Source organism: Pollachius pollachius (assembly GCF_949987615.1).
Source record: "Pollachius pollachius genome assembly, chromosome: 18".
In the NCBI taxonomy this organism is placed as follows: Eukaryota; Metazoa; Chordata; class Actinopteri; order Gadiformes; family Gadidae; genus Pollachius; species Pollachius pollachius.
The window spans coordinates 20,878,372-20,895,119 of record NC_136951.1 but is presented as its reverse complement, the minus strand read 5'-3'; the positions used below and the strand labels follow the sequence as shown (position 1 = coordinate 20,895,119).

At 49.6% G+C, this 16,748-nt stretch overlaps 1 protein-coding gene across 2 annotated transcripts in view; it reads right to left on the bottom strand.

Moving 5' to 3' along the window:
* The window catches only part of chchd3a (coiled-coil-helix-coiled-coil-helix domain containing 3a), a 70,195-nt gene that overhangs the window by 32,559 nt on the left and 20,888 nt on the right, over positions 1-16,748 (bottom strand). The window lies entirely within an intron of this gene.

Sequence of the window (16,748 nt, the reverse complement as noted above, 5' to 3'; positions counted from 1 at the left end):
TTCCTCCAGAAGCATTAGTCCAGCGGTCTCTCTCGAGTTAGGCTCACCTTCCTCCAGAAGCAATAGTCCAGCGGTCTCTCTTGAGTTAGGCTCACCTTCCTCCAGAAGCATTAGTCCAGCGGTCTCTCTTGAGTTAGGCTCACCTTCCTCCAGAAGCATTAGTCCAGCGGTCTCTCTCGAGTTAGGCTCACCTTCCTCCAGAAGCAATAGTCCAGCGGTCTCTCTTGAGTTAGGCTCACCTTCCTCCAGAAGCATTACTAATCTTTTAAGCTTCTCTCCTGTTAATGTGAAAATGAAATGTCTGTTGGCCACTAAGTAAGGTCTACTTCCAGTGACAACTCTGCAACTATGAATTTGTGTTTATATTCATTTGTTGAGCGTTATGAAGAGAGTTAAGTCAGGAGCTTTGGTTCTTAACAGACATTAACTGACCCTTAACAGACATTAACTGACAGGTGGCATAACCCCGATGCCACCTGTGCCAGTCACAAAATGGGTTGAAGTGGGTTCATGAGGGCTTTGTCCTTGTTTACTTTTTGTTGTCCTCCGGGTTACGTAACCATATTCTTCAGTTACTTTACTTTGGAGAAGCTCTTTATCCTGTGAGGAAAGGCCCCAGAATCCATTTGCTGTTTACCCTCCTCTACCTTCACTTTACCAATCAAAAGGTTTGAGAACAGCAGCTCAGGGGTGAATAACACCAACAACACGTGTTTTAAGCTCCTGACACCCACAGGATTTATGAAAAGGCAGTGGAGTAAAAAATTCTACAACTTTGCATTGGGATGCTGCATTTCAATAGTTCAAGGACTTCGAAGGACTTATCCAAGACAATATATATTAGAGTTACACCAGACGGTCACAACAAACCAAGACGTAGAGCTGCAATCATGGCCACGCGGCCATGCCCATGCCCACGCCAACCCTAACCCTAACCCTAGACGAACCACCGTCGATTGGCGCGCAAAATCCCAATGTCTTTGTGCTAACCAACGGGGGGGGATCCTTAACCCCCCCTCTCCTCCACCTCTCCCCCCCCTCACCCTCTCCTTACACCCCCCTCCCTCTCCGCTCCTCTCCCTCCCCCCTCCCCCTCCTCTCCCTCTATCGTCTCCCCCCTCCTCTCCTCTCCCTCTCTTCCTCCTCTCCCTCTATCCTCTCTCCCCCCTCTCCCTCTATCCTCTCCCCCCCCCTCCTCTCCCCCCCCCTCTCTCCCTCCTCTCTTCTCCTCTCTCTCTCCCTCTCCTCTCCCTCTATCCTCTCTCCCCCTCTCCTCCCCCCTCCCTCTATCCTCTCTCCCCCCTCCTCTTCTTTCTCTCCTCTCCCTCCCTCCTCTCCTCTCCCCCCCTCCCCTCTCCCCCCCTCTCCTCTCCCTCTATCCTCTCTCCGCCCTCTTCCCTCTATCCTCTCCCCCTCCTCCCTCTCACTCCTCTCCCTCCTCTATCCTCTCCCCCCTCCTCTTCTCTCCCTCCTCTCACCCTCTCCTCTCCCTCTACCCTCTCTCCTCCCCTCCTCCTCTCCTCCACTCCTCTTCTCTCCCTCCTCTCCCTCTCCCCCCCTCTTCTCTCCCTCCTCTCCTCTCCCCTCATTCCTCTACTCTCCCTCTACCCTCTCTCCTCCCCTCCTCCTCTCCTCCACTCCTCTCCTCTCCCTCCTCTCCTCTCCCCTCCTCTCCTCTCCTCTCCCTCTATCCTCTCCCCCCTCCTCTTCTCTCCCTCCTCTCACCCTCTCCTCTCCCTCTACCCTCTCTCCTCCCCTCCTCCTCTCCTCCCCTCCTCTTCTCTCCCTCCTCTCCCTCTCCCCCCCTCTTCTCTCCCTCCTCTCCCCTCCCCTCCCTCCTCTCCTCTCCCTCTACCCTCTCTCCGCCCCTCCTCCTCTCCTCCCCTCCTCTTCTCTCCCTCCTCTCCCTCTCCCCCCTCTTCTCTCCCTCCTCTCCTCCACTCCTCTTCTCTCCCTCCTCTCCCTCTCCCCCCCTCTCCTCCCCTCCTCCTCTCCTCCCCCCCTCTTCTCTCCCTCCTCTCCTCTCCCCTCCCTCCTCTCCTCTCCCTCTACCCTCTCTCCTCCCCTCCTCCTCTCCTCTTCTCTCCCTCTCCCCTCCTCTCCTCTCCCTCTACCCTCTCTCCTGCCCTCCTCCTCTCCTCCACTCCTCTTCTCTCCCCCCTCTCCTCTCCCTCCTATCCTCTCCTCCACTCCTCTTCTCTCCCTCCCCTCCCTCCTCTCCTCTCCCTCTACCCTCTCTCCTCCCCTCCTCCTCTCCTCCACTCCTCTTCTCTCCCTCCTCTCCCTCTCCCCCCCCTCTTCTCTCCCTCCTCTCCTCTCCCCTCCCTCCTCTCCTCTCCCTCTATCCTCTCCCTCCTCTCACCCTCTCCTCTCCCCTCCCCTCTCCCTCTATCCTCTCTCCCCCCTCTCCCTCTATCCTCTCTCCCCCCTCTCCCCTCCTCTACCTCTCCCCCCCTCTTCTCTCCCTCCTCTCCCCTCCCTCCTCTCCTCTCCCTCTACCCTCTCTCCTCCCCTCCTCCCCTCTCCCCCCCTCTTCTCTCCCTCCTCTCCCCTCCCCTCCCTCCTCTCCTCTCCCTCTACCCTCTCTCCGCCCCTCCCCTCCTCCCCTCTCCCCCCCTCTCCTCTCCCTCCTCTCCTCTCCCCTCCTCCTCCTCTCCTCTCCCTCTACCCTCTCTCCGCCCCTCCCCTCCTCCTCCTCTCCTCCCCCTCTGGACTCAGGTCTCTGGTTCTGCCCAGTCAGCAGTAGCAGCAGCATCATTACCGATGCTCCCAGTCCGCAGCGCGGTCCGGCAGCACAGCGGGTCACAACCCTGGAAGGAGGCCATCGATCACTGTGGGGGGGGGGGGGATCTGAGGATGACAAACTAATAGTGGAACCCCCCCCACCCACCCCGGTCTCTGTTGCTGCTCCCACAGGCGAGGGTGGGAGTTGTGGGGGTCAAAGGTCGGGCGAAATGTGAGCGAGCCCTGGTGTTAATTGACACGGCCGAGGTGTAGGTGGCCCGTGGGAGGTGAGCAGGGTGGCGGGGGGGGGGGGGGGGATAAAAGAGGCGCCTTGAAGGCGAATGAAAAATAAAATGAAATCAACCACAATGATTAGGGATGGGCACGAGTAGTAAATCCCAAACTCGAGTGAATTCCTAGAGGATTAATCGAGTACTCGTTTAATCTAATCTATTTTTAGAATGCAACGCATCTGCAGCAGGAATAGGCCTAATGATGAACGGCAATATTACCAACCAAACATGTAATGCTTATTCTTAAAACAGTCAGAGTTATCAGAGTATTCATTGTTTATTTTTGCAAACGTTCAAAACACATTTTCCTTACAAAAATAAATATGTCTCACTTGTAGTACTCTGGTAGCTCAATTTTGCTTGGCAGATTTTACATTTCACCTTATGATCTCTTATTTCTGTAAAGTATTTCAATACTTCACTGCGCTTTGCTCTAACCGCCATCTCTTAACTTTTTGAATTCTGGCGTTGTGCACACGGCACGGCACGCGCCACACAGAAAATTGATACATTTGCTTACATTTGGCCCCTGGACCGTCTCACTCCAGGTTCCAACACCTCGGCTTTACTCAGGCTGCCCAGGTAGACTAACAGGTAGACTAACAGGTAGACTAACAGGTAGACTGGGTTTGTCAATGAAGTGTTTCTGGTTTCAATACAGTTGTCCAATACGTGGCAACTTTGCTTCCTTAATCCCAGCCAATACGTTCCTCTGGAGAGACGCTAGCTCCCCCTGTTGGAGAGGAGCTGATCCCAGCTGAGGCCCATCTGGGGGTGTGGGGGTCCGTTAGGGGCCCATCTGGGGGTGTAGTGGTCTGTTAGGGGCCGATCTGGGGATGTGGGGGTCTGTTAGGGGCCGATCTGGGGATGTGGGGGTCTGTTAGGGGCCGATCTGGGGATGTGGGGGTCTGTTAGGGGCCGATCTGGGGGTGTGGGTGTAGGGGTCTTTTAGGGGCCGATTTGGGGGGGTTGGGGTCTGTGGGGGGCCGTGAGTAATGACTGGCTGACCCAGGGGGGCGAGGGGCTGACCCCCTCCTGACAGGGACCGACAGGGCCACAAGGTGCGTAGGCGATGTGTGTGTTTCTGTGTGTGTGTGGGAGTGAGCCTCCCCCCTACTCCTTGTTTATGTATGTGCATGTGTTAAGCCAGCCGCTGGTTAAGGGCAGCTTGGGAATGAAGTGTCCTCTCCGAGTCTGTAGCTCATTGAGCGGGAACCCGAGGTCAACCGGGAGCAGGGTCACTCACAGCTGCCCTTAATGATGAGGACGGTGGCGACACAGTGTGTGCGTGCGTGCGTGTGTGTGTGTGTGTAGCAGGAACAGAGGGGCTATCAGCATATGTTGCAGTTACCTGACGCATGTTCAGAGATCGATCCAAGTTAAAATCCCTTCCCCTTGTGTGAAACTAAATATAAAACAATGAACAAACAGCACTCCACTGTCCACCACCACTGCCACTTGAGGGGAGAGATCACAGATCACTTGATATTTAAAATAAATAAAAAAATGACAATGAAATTTGGCTGCCCACCTAATATTATATAAAAACAAGCAGGGACACCCCGGAAAATGAGAACAGAAAGTGTTGAGCTGTAATGCTGTGTGTGATACCATCACAACGACCGCGGGAAACAACAACATGTGCGGAGTGGGAGATTGATGAATGGGCTGATCGGAAGGCCCCCGCTATGAACTGATTGATCGATTATCCTGGGGGAGGGGTGGTTTAAAGTTGCCTTTATCTTGAAGGACCCCCCCCCCCAACCCCTCACACACACAAACACGTCCCCTCACACACAAACACACAGTCACCCCCCCTCCCCCCCCGGGGAGTGAACCTCTGGAGGTCTCCAGCCATCCGTCATGTCCGGCGCGGGGGGGGAAGAACAGGGAGCATTACCGAGACCGGTGGAGCGAAGGGGAGGCGACGAGGGAAGACAAGGCCTCTCTCTGAGACACAGGTGAGGGGGTCGGGGGGGGTAGTTCAGTATCTGAATAATGTCATTAACATATTCCCAGACATTCCCTCCGTTATTAATCACCACCGTAGCGCGGGGATTAGGTGTGACTGAAGGGCAGGCCGCAGTAATCCCTGACAAACACACAGAGGGAGAAAGACAACGCCGCTCCAGAATTCAGCAGAACCCAATGCCTCCGCTACGGTGGAGGAAAAACAAACTAAAGATACAGCGGGAACGCTTTGAGCCCGAACCCATCGGAGACAACAGGACGAGCGCCGGAGACAACAGGCCGGAGCGCCACGGAGACAACAGGCCGGAGCAACGGAGACACCAGGCCGGAGCAACAGAAACAACAGGCCGGAGCGCCACGGAGACAACAGGCCGGAGCGCCACGGAGACAACAGGCCGGAGCGCCACGGAGACAACAGGCCGGAGCAACGGAGACACCAGGCCGGAGCAACGGAGACACCAGGCCGGAGCAACAGAGACAACAGGCCGGAACGCCGTGGAGACAACAGGCCGGAGCGCCACGGAGACAACAGGCCGGACCAACAGAGACAACAGGCCGGAGCGCCGCGGAGACACCAGGCCGGATCAACGGAGACAACAGGCCGGAGCGCCGCGGAGACAACAGGCCGGAGCGCCACGAAGACAACAGGCCGGACCAACAGAGACAACAGGCCGGAGCGCCGCGGAGACACCAGGCCGGAGCAACGGAGACAACAGGCCGGAGCGCCGCGGAGACAACAGGCCGGAGTGCCGCGGAGCCGGGGAAAAAGGGGAGTCGACCGGACATCCAGAAACACACGGACCAAACCATTACAGCCAGAGGGGCACACGGACCAAACCATTACAGCGAGTGGGGCACACGGACCATACCATTACAGCCAGGGGGGCACACGGACCATACCATTACAGCGATGGGGGCACACAGACCAAACCATCACAGCCAGGGGGGCACACGGACCATACCATTACAGCAAGGGGGGCACACGGACCATACCATTACAGCCAGGGGGGCACACTGACCAAACCATTACAGCCAGAGGGGCAGACGGACCAAACCATTACAGCGAGGGGGGCACACGGACCAAACCATTACAGTCAGGGAGGAACACTACGCCAAGGTACAATCTGTGTGAACGTTCCCCTGACAGCCCTCGTCATCGGCGTCGCCGTGGGAACACGGCAGGAACATTGTGTTACGGGGGGTGGGGGGTGGGGGCCAGTGCACAGGGAGGGCTGGAACTCTTTTTATGGACAGCCAGTGAGCGGAGAGGAAGGAAGGCGGAGAACGCCGCCACATGACTGCAGAGGACACTGTGGGGGGGGCAGGGAGAGAGAGAGAACCGAGTGGGGACAGCAGGCCCCTGGGGGGGAGAGGGGGAGAGAGGGATGGCAAGAGAGAGAGTAGGGGGGGCGAGAGAGAGAGAAGGGGGGGCGAGAGAGAGAGAAGGGGGGGGCGAGAGAGAGAGAAGGCGAACGAGAGAGTAAGGTTATTGGGGGAAACAGAAAAAGATGTAACACATTTTGGGCTGGAGCGGGTTTGGTTGAACAGAAGGGAGAGAGAGAGACAAAAAATATAAAAAAGAGGGAGAAGTCCTCAAAATCCTGCTGACGCTCAAACTCACGCTGCTGCCCTTGAAAACTCAGCCCCCCCCCCCCCCCCCGACTCTCACCGTGGCGTGCTTCCGTGGGCACGGCCACGTGTGTGTGTGCGGTGTATGTGCATTTGACTCCATGCATACGGTGAGAAAGTCATGTGTATGTGCTGGCGCCCACCCCCCAGTGTGTGTCGATGCATATTCATCCCCCCTGACCGAGGGGGGTCTCTCTCCCCCCTGACCGAGGGGGGAGCCTAATGAACCAGAGGAGGTTCTCCGTCTGCCCTTGGCTTCAGTCTGCCAGGTTTCATCCTACTGCAGCTCAGGGTCATCCCCACTGCCCGGAACTTAGGGATATGTGTGTGTGTGTGTGTGTGTGTGTGTGTGTGTGTGTGTGTGTGTGTGTGTGTGTGTGTGTGTGTGTGTGTGTGTGTGTGTGTGTGTGTGTGTGTGTGTGTGTGTCCCTGTTTGAGAATATATTTGCTGATATTAGTGTAAGAACCGCTCATATCGAATGACATTGGCTACATAATTATTTCTGTCTTTGTGTCTCAGGAAAGGAAAGGGTTTTTTCCTGTCTTTCAATTCACTTTCAATTCCTAATTTCCTCCCGCAAAACAATAGAAATTCGGTTTTGAGGCTTGGCTTAGAAAACAAAAACAATATTTCTGTTTTATTCTTGGTTTCCAAATACGTCTCCAATAACTCGCCCATTTATTCCTTGCCCGTTTCATCCCTCGCCTCCATTCATGTTGGCAGTTTGTTCACACAGGCCTTTCATGCCTCCACACCGTCTCGTTTCTTAACCTCGATCCCCTTTGATCTAATGAAACGACCACCACACACCCATAGCCCCAGGTTTATCTTGTCAGGAATTACCTACGGTGGAGATTTGTTTAATCTATCCAGTCATAACAGGATATGATGTGTTCATTAAATGTCAATGCACGAGAAATATCTTCCAACTGTCAGATTATTAAAACTAATGTATTCCAACTTTCAGAACTAACAGAACTCTCAGAAATAGACTGAAGACAAGGGTTACAGAAGATGTCATCATAACATCAGAGTGAATCAATCACCCATTGATGACGGAACAGTGTGGAGATGCAGAGGATCAGTATTATGGGCCAACTTTAACCAGAGGATTCTGCAGACGATGCACCAGAGCAGATCGGACACAGGTCAAGGAAAGGATACGATCTGCTTTCCCTTCTCACCAGATAAAGTCAGAACACACTCCTTAAGCCACTGAATATTAATGTAGTGGGTGCTTCTTTAATCAAGGTTGAATTGTATTTAAATATGTGTTGAACGAGGGAGAACATTCTGGAAACATGGGACTCTTCTCCAATTACACACCTGCAGCCCAACACAGACCCACACATTCAACACAGACAGGCACACACTCCCCAACACACACACACACACACACACACACACACACACACACACAGAACACTATGCTTCAGAAGAAGCAAATGACAAAAGGCCTGCCTTCATCCATCAGTCCAGAGGCAGCGCCGCCACCCCACAGAGGCAGGACTGCCAGCCCGCCGGGTCCATTAGACGGGTTGAGGGGCCCGGTGCCGTGTGCCAATCCGCGGCCGTGCCAATTACAGCCCACCTTCCACCCCCAGCGCCCCACTGAACCCCGACTACACTGGAGCGGCGGAGGGTCGTGTGGGCGAGGGCAGCCAGGGTGGGCAGACTGGAACAAAAGGAGCTAACAGACTTGACAGGAGAGGAGCAGAAATAATAAAGTGGGAGACGGAATAACTTGAATCTTGAAGAGGAAGATGAGAAAAAGGCCTGAACAAGAACACGAATAACCCAGGATAGGACCCACGAATAACCCAGGATTAACCCAGGGTAGGACCCACGAAAAACCCAGGATTAACCCAGGATAGGACCTAATAATAACCCAGGATTAACCAGGATAGGACCCACGAATAACCCAGGATTAACCCAGGAGAGGACCCACGAATAACCCAGGATTAACCCAGGATAGGACCCACGAATAACACAGGATTAACCCAGGATAGGACCCACGAATAACCCAGGATTAACCCAGGATAGGACCCATGAATAACTCAGAACCCAGGATAGGACCCACGAATAACCCAGGATTAACCCAGGATAGGACCCACGAATAACCCAGGATTAACCCAGGATAGGACCCAGGATTAACCCAGGATAGGACCCACGAATAACCCAGGAATCAGGCAGAAGTTGGCCGAGTGATGAAGGAGTGGGTGTAGGCAGTGCTGTACTGGGACTTTTACAATTTTAACTCAATTAAATTTGAGTAAAAAGTCACCTGCATTGACTAATACATTTGTCAATTAGGGTAAAATTCAGCTCATCTATATTTAAAAAAAAAGGATGCAACCCTAACCCATCAGTGTTGAATGAGCCCATTTTATTTTACTTCAAATCACATATAGATGTCCATTCAACAACTCAGAAAAGAAATGTGCATCAATATTGTTGGAGGTATCAACAAAGGTCACAGCTAGAAATTAGGCTTCTAGACTGACTGTCTTCTGTCTAGGGTGCAGACAGAAAGACTGCCTGAACAACAGCAAATCCCTGTGGTTAAAATGTGCAGATCAATGAACGAGACGAAGGTCTCTCACAGAAATAAGCCAATTACCAGTTTTATACAACATCCGAGACACAAGAAGCAGTTTTTTCGATCTTTTCTAGTTTCGTTGCTTGATTTTCCTTCTCAGAAACCGATGTTCAAGGTAACATCAGATATATTCGGCCTGTTGTGCCTTAAAAATCACGTTGATTATCGAGTCAATCAATGGAGCCTTTCCCCTCACGCAGAACAGAAAACAGGTAGCACTCCCACCCCTTATTATGGCTCTGGTCCTCTTGCATAGCAGGGACCTATGTGTTTACCCTGCAGTGACAGATCTGTAGAAAGAGCTTGAATAGGATTTACTTCATAGTAATTCAGCCAAGCAAGTTATTCAAATAGACTATTGTAAACAATCTTATAAACGTCAAACATCCCCAACACTAAAATCTATCCCTGCAGCAAGACGAAAAAAGGGAATACTGCAAATGGTGGATTGCTGTTTAATTTTTATTTCATTCAAAACCCATACACCAAGGACAGAGTTTTTTCGCCTTCCAATACCACCACAATTTGCTTCCAGGTGTGAACAAAGTCTTAAGAAAAATGAGAAATCATTCAATAATTTATTTTTAAATACCACCAACGAGCACCAATTCAAGTCCCAGCGAGTGGCCTTTCATATCAGATTTTTTTTTAATTCTTGTTGCATTATCAGCCTTTACCAGTTACCTGTGTCTACAGCACAAGGTGTTGAATGGAAAAGTACACATGTCTCTCAGAAGAGGGGGACAGTCGCTGCAGACAGCAGTACGTAAAGCAGTGGGGGGAGGTGGGCAGCTGGAGAGGGGGTGGGTGCAGACTTAAGCTTCATCTTAATACATTTCAAGGCAGCCATGCATCAAATAGAACACCATTCGAGAACAGAGTGGACTCAAACTGCGATGTGGGTTTTATTTGGGTATGAGTATTAGAATGTTTCTCTGCCATTCGTCCCGGGAACACACAGGGTGCTGAATGTCGTGTCAGAACCTAATCCAATCCCAGTCCGGGAGTTTGTTTATTAAAAAAGGAGAACAGGACATGCAATTCAAAATGACACGCTGATAACAGCAAAAAGGTTTTTGGTTGGAACAGATGTATTGGCCAATCACACATTTCTATTTTCAAAGAGAAAACTTGAAAATCTAAATGTCAAGTTCATCAAGCTGGCCGACTTAAATGGAACCAAAAGGGTAGCAAACAATAATTTGATGCTCGCTGAAAACACATTTACGAATTCAAGCGCAAACACTGGCATAAGGGATAAGGTAATATGTTGAAAGGCTTTATTATGATGTCGAAGTTTATATACAATTTATGCTTGTGCTGCCTTGAGCAACATCATAACATCATTTTTTTGTATGATCCTATGACTCCAAGGCAACACTTGTCGAGATTAGTCTCGAAAAGTTTGTATTATTAGTAAATATCTAAAATCTGTATGAAATCTCTAGACTTGAGCAAGTGCAGTTCCAGACCTTACCAATCGAAAAAGGTTATGCATGCGAAAAAGCTTATGCATGGTCTGGATCAAGGGTCATCTCAACTCAGGGTTTGCGATATGGACAAAATGTTATATCACGATATGGGTCATTTCATATCACGATAACGATGTATACAACGCAATATAGCACTTTCTGTATTGTCTATGAATTTTAAAGAAATGAGAGAAAAATATTTCCCCAGAATAACCACATGCCTCATGACTGATTTTTAACAATCCAATAACCATACATAATATGGTAATATAAATGAAAGGCCCTTTAGTTTTTTTTCTTCTATTTGAAAGCAACTAAGCAGAACTGTCACAAACGAAGAAATAAAAGAAGGGACATTGAACATACAAAAAAACGATTAAATATTAGGTGTCTATTCTCAGAAATATCCCTTGGTGGAGCAAATAAATATAAGTATAGAAAATAAGAAGCAAACATCACTCCGTTTCAGAAATTTCTCGTACCACAGTCAGTAAATCGAATAAATAAAAAAACAAAAAACAAATATAAAAACACTGCTTCAAGTTTCAGGAATCTCCAACAGACGTCCAATAAACCAAATAAGTCCTTGGCGTAGCCCGGCTCGTCCAAAGGTCCGTTGTTAACGTGCAAACCCACTGCTTCAACAGGGATTCTGACACCATGCCAATAAAAAGGAAAAAGGGTTCTGGGATGAGCGTTCTTGGAAGGAGGGGAGCGTGTCACAACCCATGGCGTTATAATGAGCGATGTTGTACATGAAAGGCACCACACACTGTGGAACTGTACTGAGCTAAACCCTCACAGGGGTATCAGAATAAGGTGCTGCTCCGACAGCGCCCCACACAGCCACACCCTCGTAAGCGCTATACTGAGACGCCCTGTCCAGAAACAGCGGGACATGTCCGCACACTAAAGAATATCACTCCTTTGAGATTTGCTTCCTTCAAAAAATGCATCTTTGACTCTTATTCTGCCTCAAACTGCTGTGGGACGTTCCTTCTGTTTCACGCTCCTCCATGTTTGTTTCTGTATTTGCATGTGTGGTGAACGTGAAGCAGGGTCAGAATAACGTAAACTACTGTCGTGAAGTAAAATTACGATAGTAACGAGAGAGAAATATCTGTTGATAGACATTTTTCTCTCACACCCCGATGTATCATTGTCATATCGCACAGCCCTATCTCAACTAGTCCTCTCCTCCTTCCCCCTTCACTTCTCACTCCTAGCCTGCCACATGAGGCAGAGGAACCCAATGTCACGGAAACGAGAAACAAAAGTATGGGTGACTTATTTCAACTAGTAGACAAATCGTTGCCGCAAGATATATAGATAGGCTGACCAGCCTTTGGTTTATGCCTTGATGCGAGGAAAAGATTGATGGCTCTTGGTTTGATTGAAATGTCTGCCTTCAAGCATTGGGGGAGGAGGTGAAATGATGTGACTGGAGTCTGATTGGCTACTCACAGGGTTGGCTGCAGCAGGGGTCAGCAGGGGTAAGAAAGTATAGCGGTGTTCTTCAATTTTCATTAAAACAGTGACATTGGGGGGAGTCTTTGAAGTGTGAATGCCAGTTCCTTATTTCCATATTAAAAAGTTAATAAAGGCACTATGTGAAAGAATCAAAATCCCTTCTCATTACTGGCCCCTTTGGACGGTAAGTGAACTACAGCCTGCTGAAGCTCGCATATCCAGAGCACTGGAGTGCAAGTTCTGTAGGTTGAGACAATAACAATCATAATTTAATGTTCTATATTCATAAAAGATATTGGACAAATTAAAAACAAATGAAAGAGCAAAACCAGCAAATAATATATAAATCAGCCTTGCAGGCTGTGACGCAACGGAGGGAGTCTGGGACATTCAGGACTAATACAGGTTACATTTAGAGATGGTCTTTGGCCAGCTTGCTCTTCTTTTAGTTTGTTGCAGAGTCATCCATTATTTAAGTGATGTTGTTGGATAATTAAACCGTACTATGCTAATTGACCATTTATTTGAAGAATTCTCTCCTGTGTAATGATTTAATTTGGCTACTCATTGGAAAAAGAGTGTTGACCCTTACAAACTACCAAACAGAACTTTCCAAAAAGTTGACTTATTAGACTAAATGAGGCAAACTAACAAAATAACAAATATTTGAAGGACTGAGACAAGCAGGTCCATCACTTGTTTGGCTCTCTTTAGCCCAATCTCAGTCCCCCCTGCATCGACTCTTCTCAGGATACTTCAGGAATTGATCCAGCCACCGCTGCTGTTATTGTAAATGACAGCCTGATACAGTGTTGACGGATCCATTGAACTGTCCAAGAACTAAGCGGGCAGAAAGAGTTCGTTTTCCACTCAACCAAGTCGATAGAACAAAGTATTATTCTTCTCATGCCACTGCTCTGCCAGTAAATAATGCATGGGCAGCTCCACAGCAAAAGGGCTCTTAAAATGACCACAATGTCCTGCACTAAAAAACAAAAGCAAGCGCGCACACACACACACACACACACACACACACACACAGACACACGCCCCCCCACTTGAGTGGCAGGACACGGGTCAGCTCTGACACAGAACACGGTCCCCCCGGACGGCAGAACTCTGGGAACCCGGGCACCATGACAACACAGCGCCGGCCTCTGAGTGTGCACGTGCGCGTGAGTGTGCACGGTTCAATTACTGGTTAGGGAGTATCTGGCCGGCCTCACCACTACCAGTCAGGCTGACAGGGACGGCTGGGCTGCGTGCTGACCACAGAGACAGAGGCCATGTTAGGCAATGATAGACGCATAACAGCACTGTTACACCTTACATTATCTTTATATTTTAACCTGGCAACCGAGGATCAATAAAAGTCAATAAGTCATGTTGAGCAATTCAAAGCTATGTTATCAATGTTAAGATCTCTCCAAAGGAAAATAATCGGTTAAAAATAAAAGAACAAAATGAAAACATAAAAGCGCCAGGCTCTATGCTGTTTACACGAGCTGAACAAGCAGTCTCTGCCACAGGTGAAGCTGTCAGGCTGCCGCCCTGCATGGAGCACCAGAGGCAGCGGTGGTTTCTCCTTTGTGCGTGTGCGTGGACGCGTGCGTGTAATTGGCAGGTCTGATGCTGCGGTGGCTCTTGGCCGTTCTAGGTGAGCCCCTCAGGCTCAGACCCATTGTGTGAGAGGTCTGGGGGGGGGGGGGGGGACGTACGGGCTCCGGCCCCCCAGCCGTGACCTTGCATCCAAATGATGGGACGGATCAATACGTCCTGTAAGTGGACCGCTACCGCAGCGGCTAGCACTGCTGCCCCAGAGAGCCCCCAACGAGGACGGGTGGGAGAACGCACCCTAAGTTCAGCGGCCAGTGGTAACGAGGCTCCAGGACGGACAGAGCAGGGGAGGACCACCTGATGACTGACTGGCACTTTCCTGCCATGTTATCATTTTAACTTTACATTCCGACCATGCCGTGGTGATAGAGAGCCAACACCGTGACAGTGGGGAGGGGGGGAGGCGGCTTCCATTAGCCCTCGTATTGTGCTGCCCAGGGGGGCTGGCCAGCTACCGTCTGGTGGTCCCCGAAACCATTCTGGTTTCCAATTACCAGGGTCTTCAATGTGTCTCAAAATGTAAATGATCACTGCCACCGCTAGTAATTAATGTCCGCATGATGAGGCTTCAAAGAGAAAATCAGCTTACCAAACTCCAGCATATTCAAAGATAAAACAACTCCATATTCAAAGATAACCTTTTTTTTTTGTGATTCTTAAATACTCATTTCAGGCACCAATCCAACAGGTAACTAATCAATGTTTCTTTCCTTCGTCCCCAATAACAAAAAACACAGACTGCCAACTGATTTGCACAGAGGAATACAAAGGACCAGGACACTCAAATCCATGAACTGCACTTAATACCACTAAATAAATAAATATATACACATATATGTATCTAAGCCAATATGAATATGCTCCAGCGTCAGAGAACTTTGGTGGTAAAATAGAAAAGAGAGACATGACAATGGAGAGAGGGGGAGCTTTGAGAGGACGTCTTTTTATGAAAGGAAAAAAAAAAAGTCAATTTCAGTTGAAAAGATGGGAGGTTGTGTGAGCGTCGGTGTGCACGTGCCCCCCCCCCAACCATCCCCCACCACCTCGTTCACTGATAAAAAAACCCAACACACACACACTGGATTCTATTAAAACTACAGCAGCACTCCAGAAGTACACTCAAACAGAGGAAATTACCACACACAGACATGGACAACACACACACTCGTCGCCTAGAAGCCTTGCGACAATTTAAAGTTATTATTTCTTCTGCGGTATGCAACTGGAAGTGGAGAGCGAGAGAGAGAAATGCGTTAGTGCAAGGGTATGAGAGAAGACAGGGTTTGTACGCATGGTTGCTTCACAAACATGTGACGACAGAGTGTGTGTGTGAGAGCCTTTGCACGTGTGTGTGTGTGTGTGTGTGTGTGTGTGTGTGTGTGTGTGTGTGTGTGTGTGTGTGTGTGTGTGTGTGTGTGTGTGTGTGTGTGCGTGTGTGCGTGAGTCTGTGCGTGTGTTTTACTGAACCAGCAGTAAGTACTGTCTTTTGTTTTTATCCTCCATTATGATCGTTTCAGAGGTGTCTGATTGCTGGTGATTCACCACGGGGCTTCACGCCTGGTATTCCGCTAGCAAATGAAACGGTGTCATTAAGCCGTTAGCGTGTCGCAGTACGTCTGGTGCACTGGTCCCCACGTCTCTCTACCTCTGAACGGTGATTCCCTTCACTCATATAATCCTTCTAAGGCCCCGTCCACACGGGGCCGAAACGGAGAAAAAGATCCGGTTTCGTTTTATGCGGTTCAGGAATATCTCCGTAAAGACGGATTCATGTGAAACTGCATCGAGCTGTAGAACCGCTGTGGTAAATATCCAAGGCGCTGGTTCTCCACAGAAAAAAGTGGAGCGGATCAAACCTGCGCGCATACAGCCTGCGCGCTGTATACAAACATTGGTCACGAGGAGATTCAACCTTTTAATTTAGCAGAAATACTTTTTATGTATAGTTACTAATTACATTTATCAAAGGACTGTATTTAAAGCTACAAAAAGAATACAAATAAACAATAGGTAAAAAATTCAACGCAACTCTGACGTCGCCCAGCCAGTGGGGTCTAATGACGTCATTGTTTGCGTTTCAGGCGTACACACGAATCCGCATAGGTCCGGATAGATTTGAAACCACCCTCGGACATGGTTTCAGAAATGTGCGGTTTCGGGCACCGGATTAGCCGGCTCCGTCTGGACGGTCGGCCGAAACACACAGGAATTATGCGGTTTCACCAAAAACTCGTCTCCTTGTGGACGGGGCCTAAATGAGACGATGCTACAATGGGAAATGAAACAACAGAAACCTTGTGCTGTCTCCCCAAAGACAAAGGAACACACCCCCAATCCCAGAGTGGGTTTTCCCTCCAGACCTGATGGTGGTTCCATTGAGGGATCGCTGATACACTTCGCCTGCGGCACTAAAACAACAACAAAAAAAGGTTGATGACTCTCTCGCTCCAAGTCATTTTTTCTATTAGGCGATGTGCTGTGTGAAATGAGCAACACAATCAATATCTGAGATTTGATAACCGCACAGCACCTTGAGGGGAAACTGTTTTCCCTTTTGTTATGAAAATAATAACCACACACCGTGTTGTTTGGAATGTTCTCGGTACAAGGTTCACAGGGCCATTTAGGCTCAATGAATAGGCTGCGTTCCACTGTCATTAGGGCTGACCGTAGGGGTGCAGGGGACAGACAAATCAAAGAACGGAATGGACTTTTCATGGCTCGCCCCAAACTGCTCCTTAACCCTACTCAAACGGTTCCCTTCTGTCACAGAGAACGCTTTGCTCTGCAAACAGTGGGAACAACAATTAAAGGCCTCCCTCACTGGCTGCATGCAATGTGAGAGAGAGAGAGAGAGAGAGAGAGAGAGAGAGAGAGAGAGAGAGAGAGAGAGAGAGAGAGAGAGAGAGAGAGAGAGAGAGAGAGATCTGTGAGTCGGTGTGTGTCTCTGTGTGTGTCAGTGTTTAATAGTG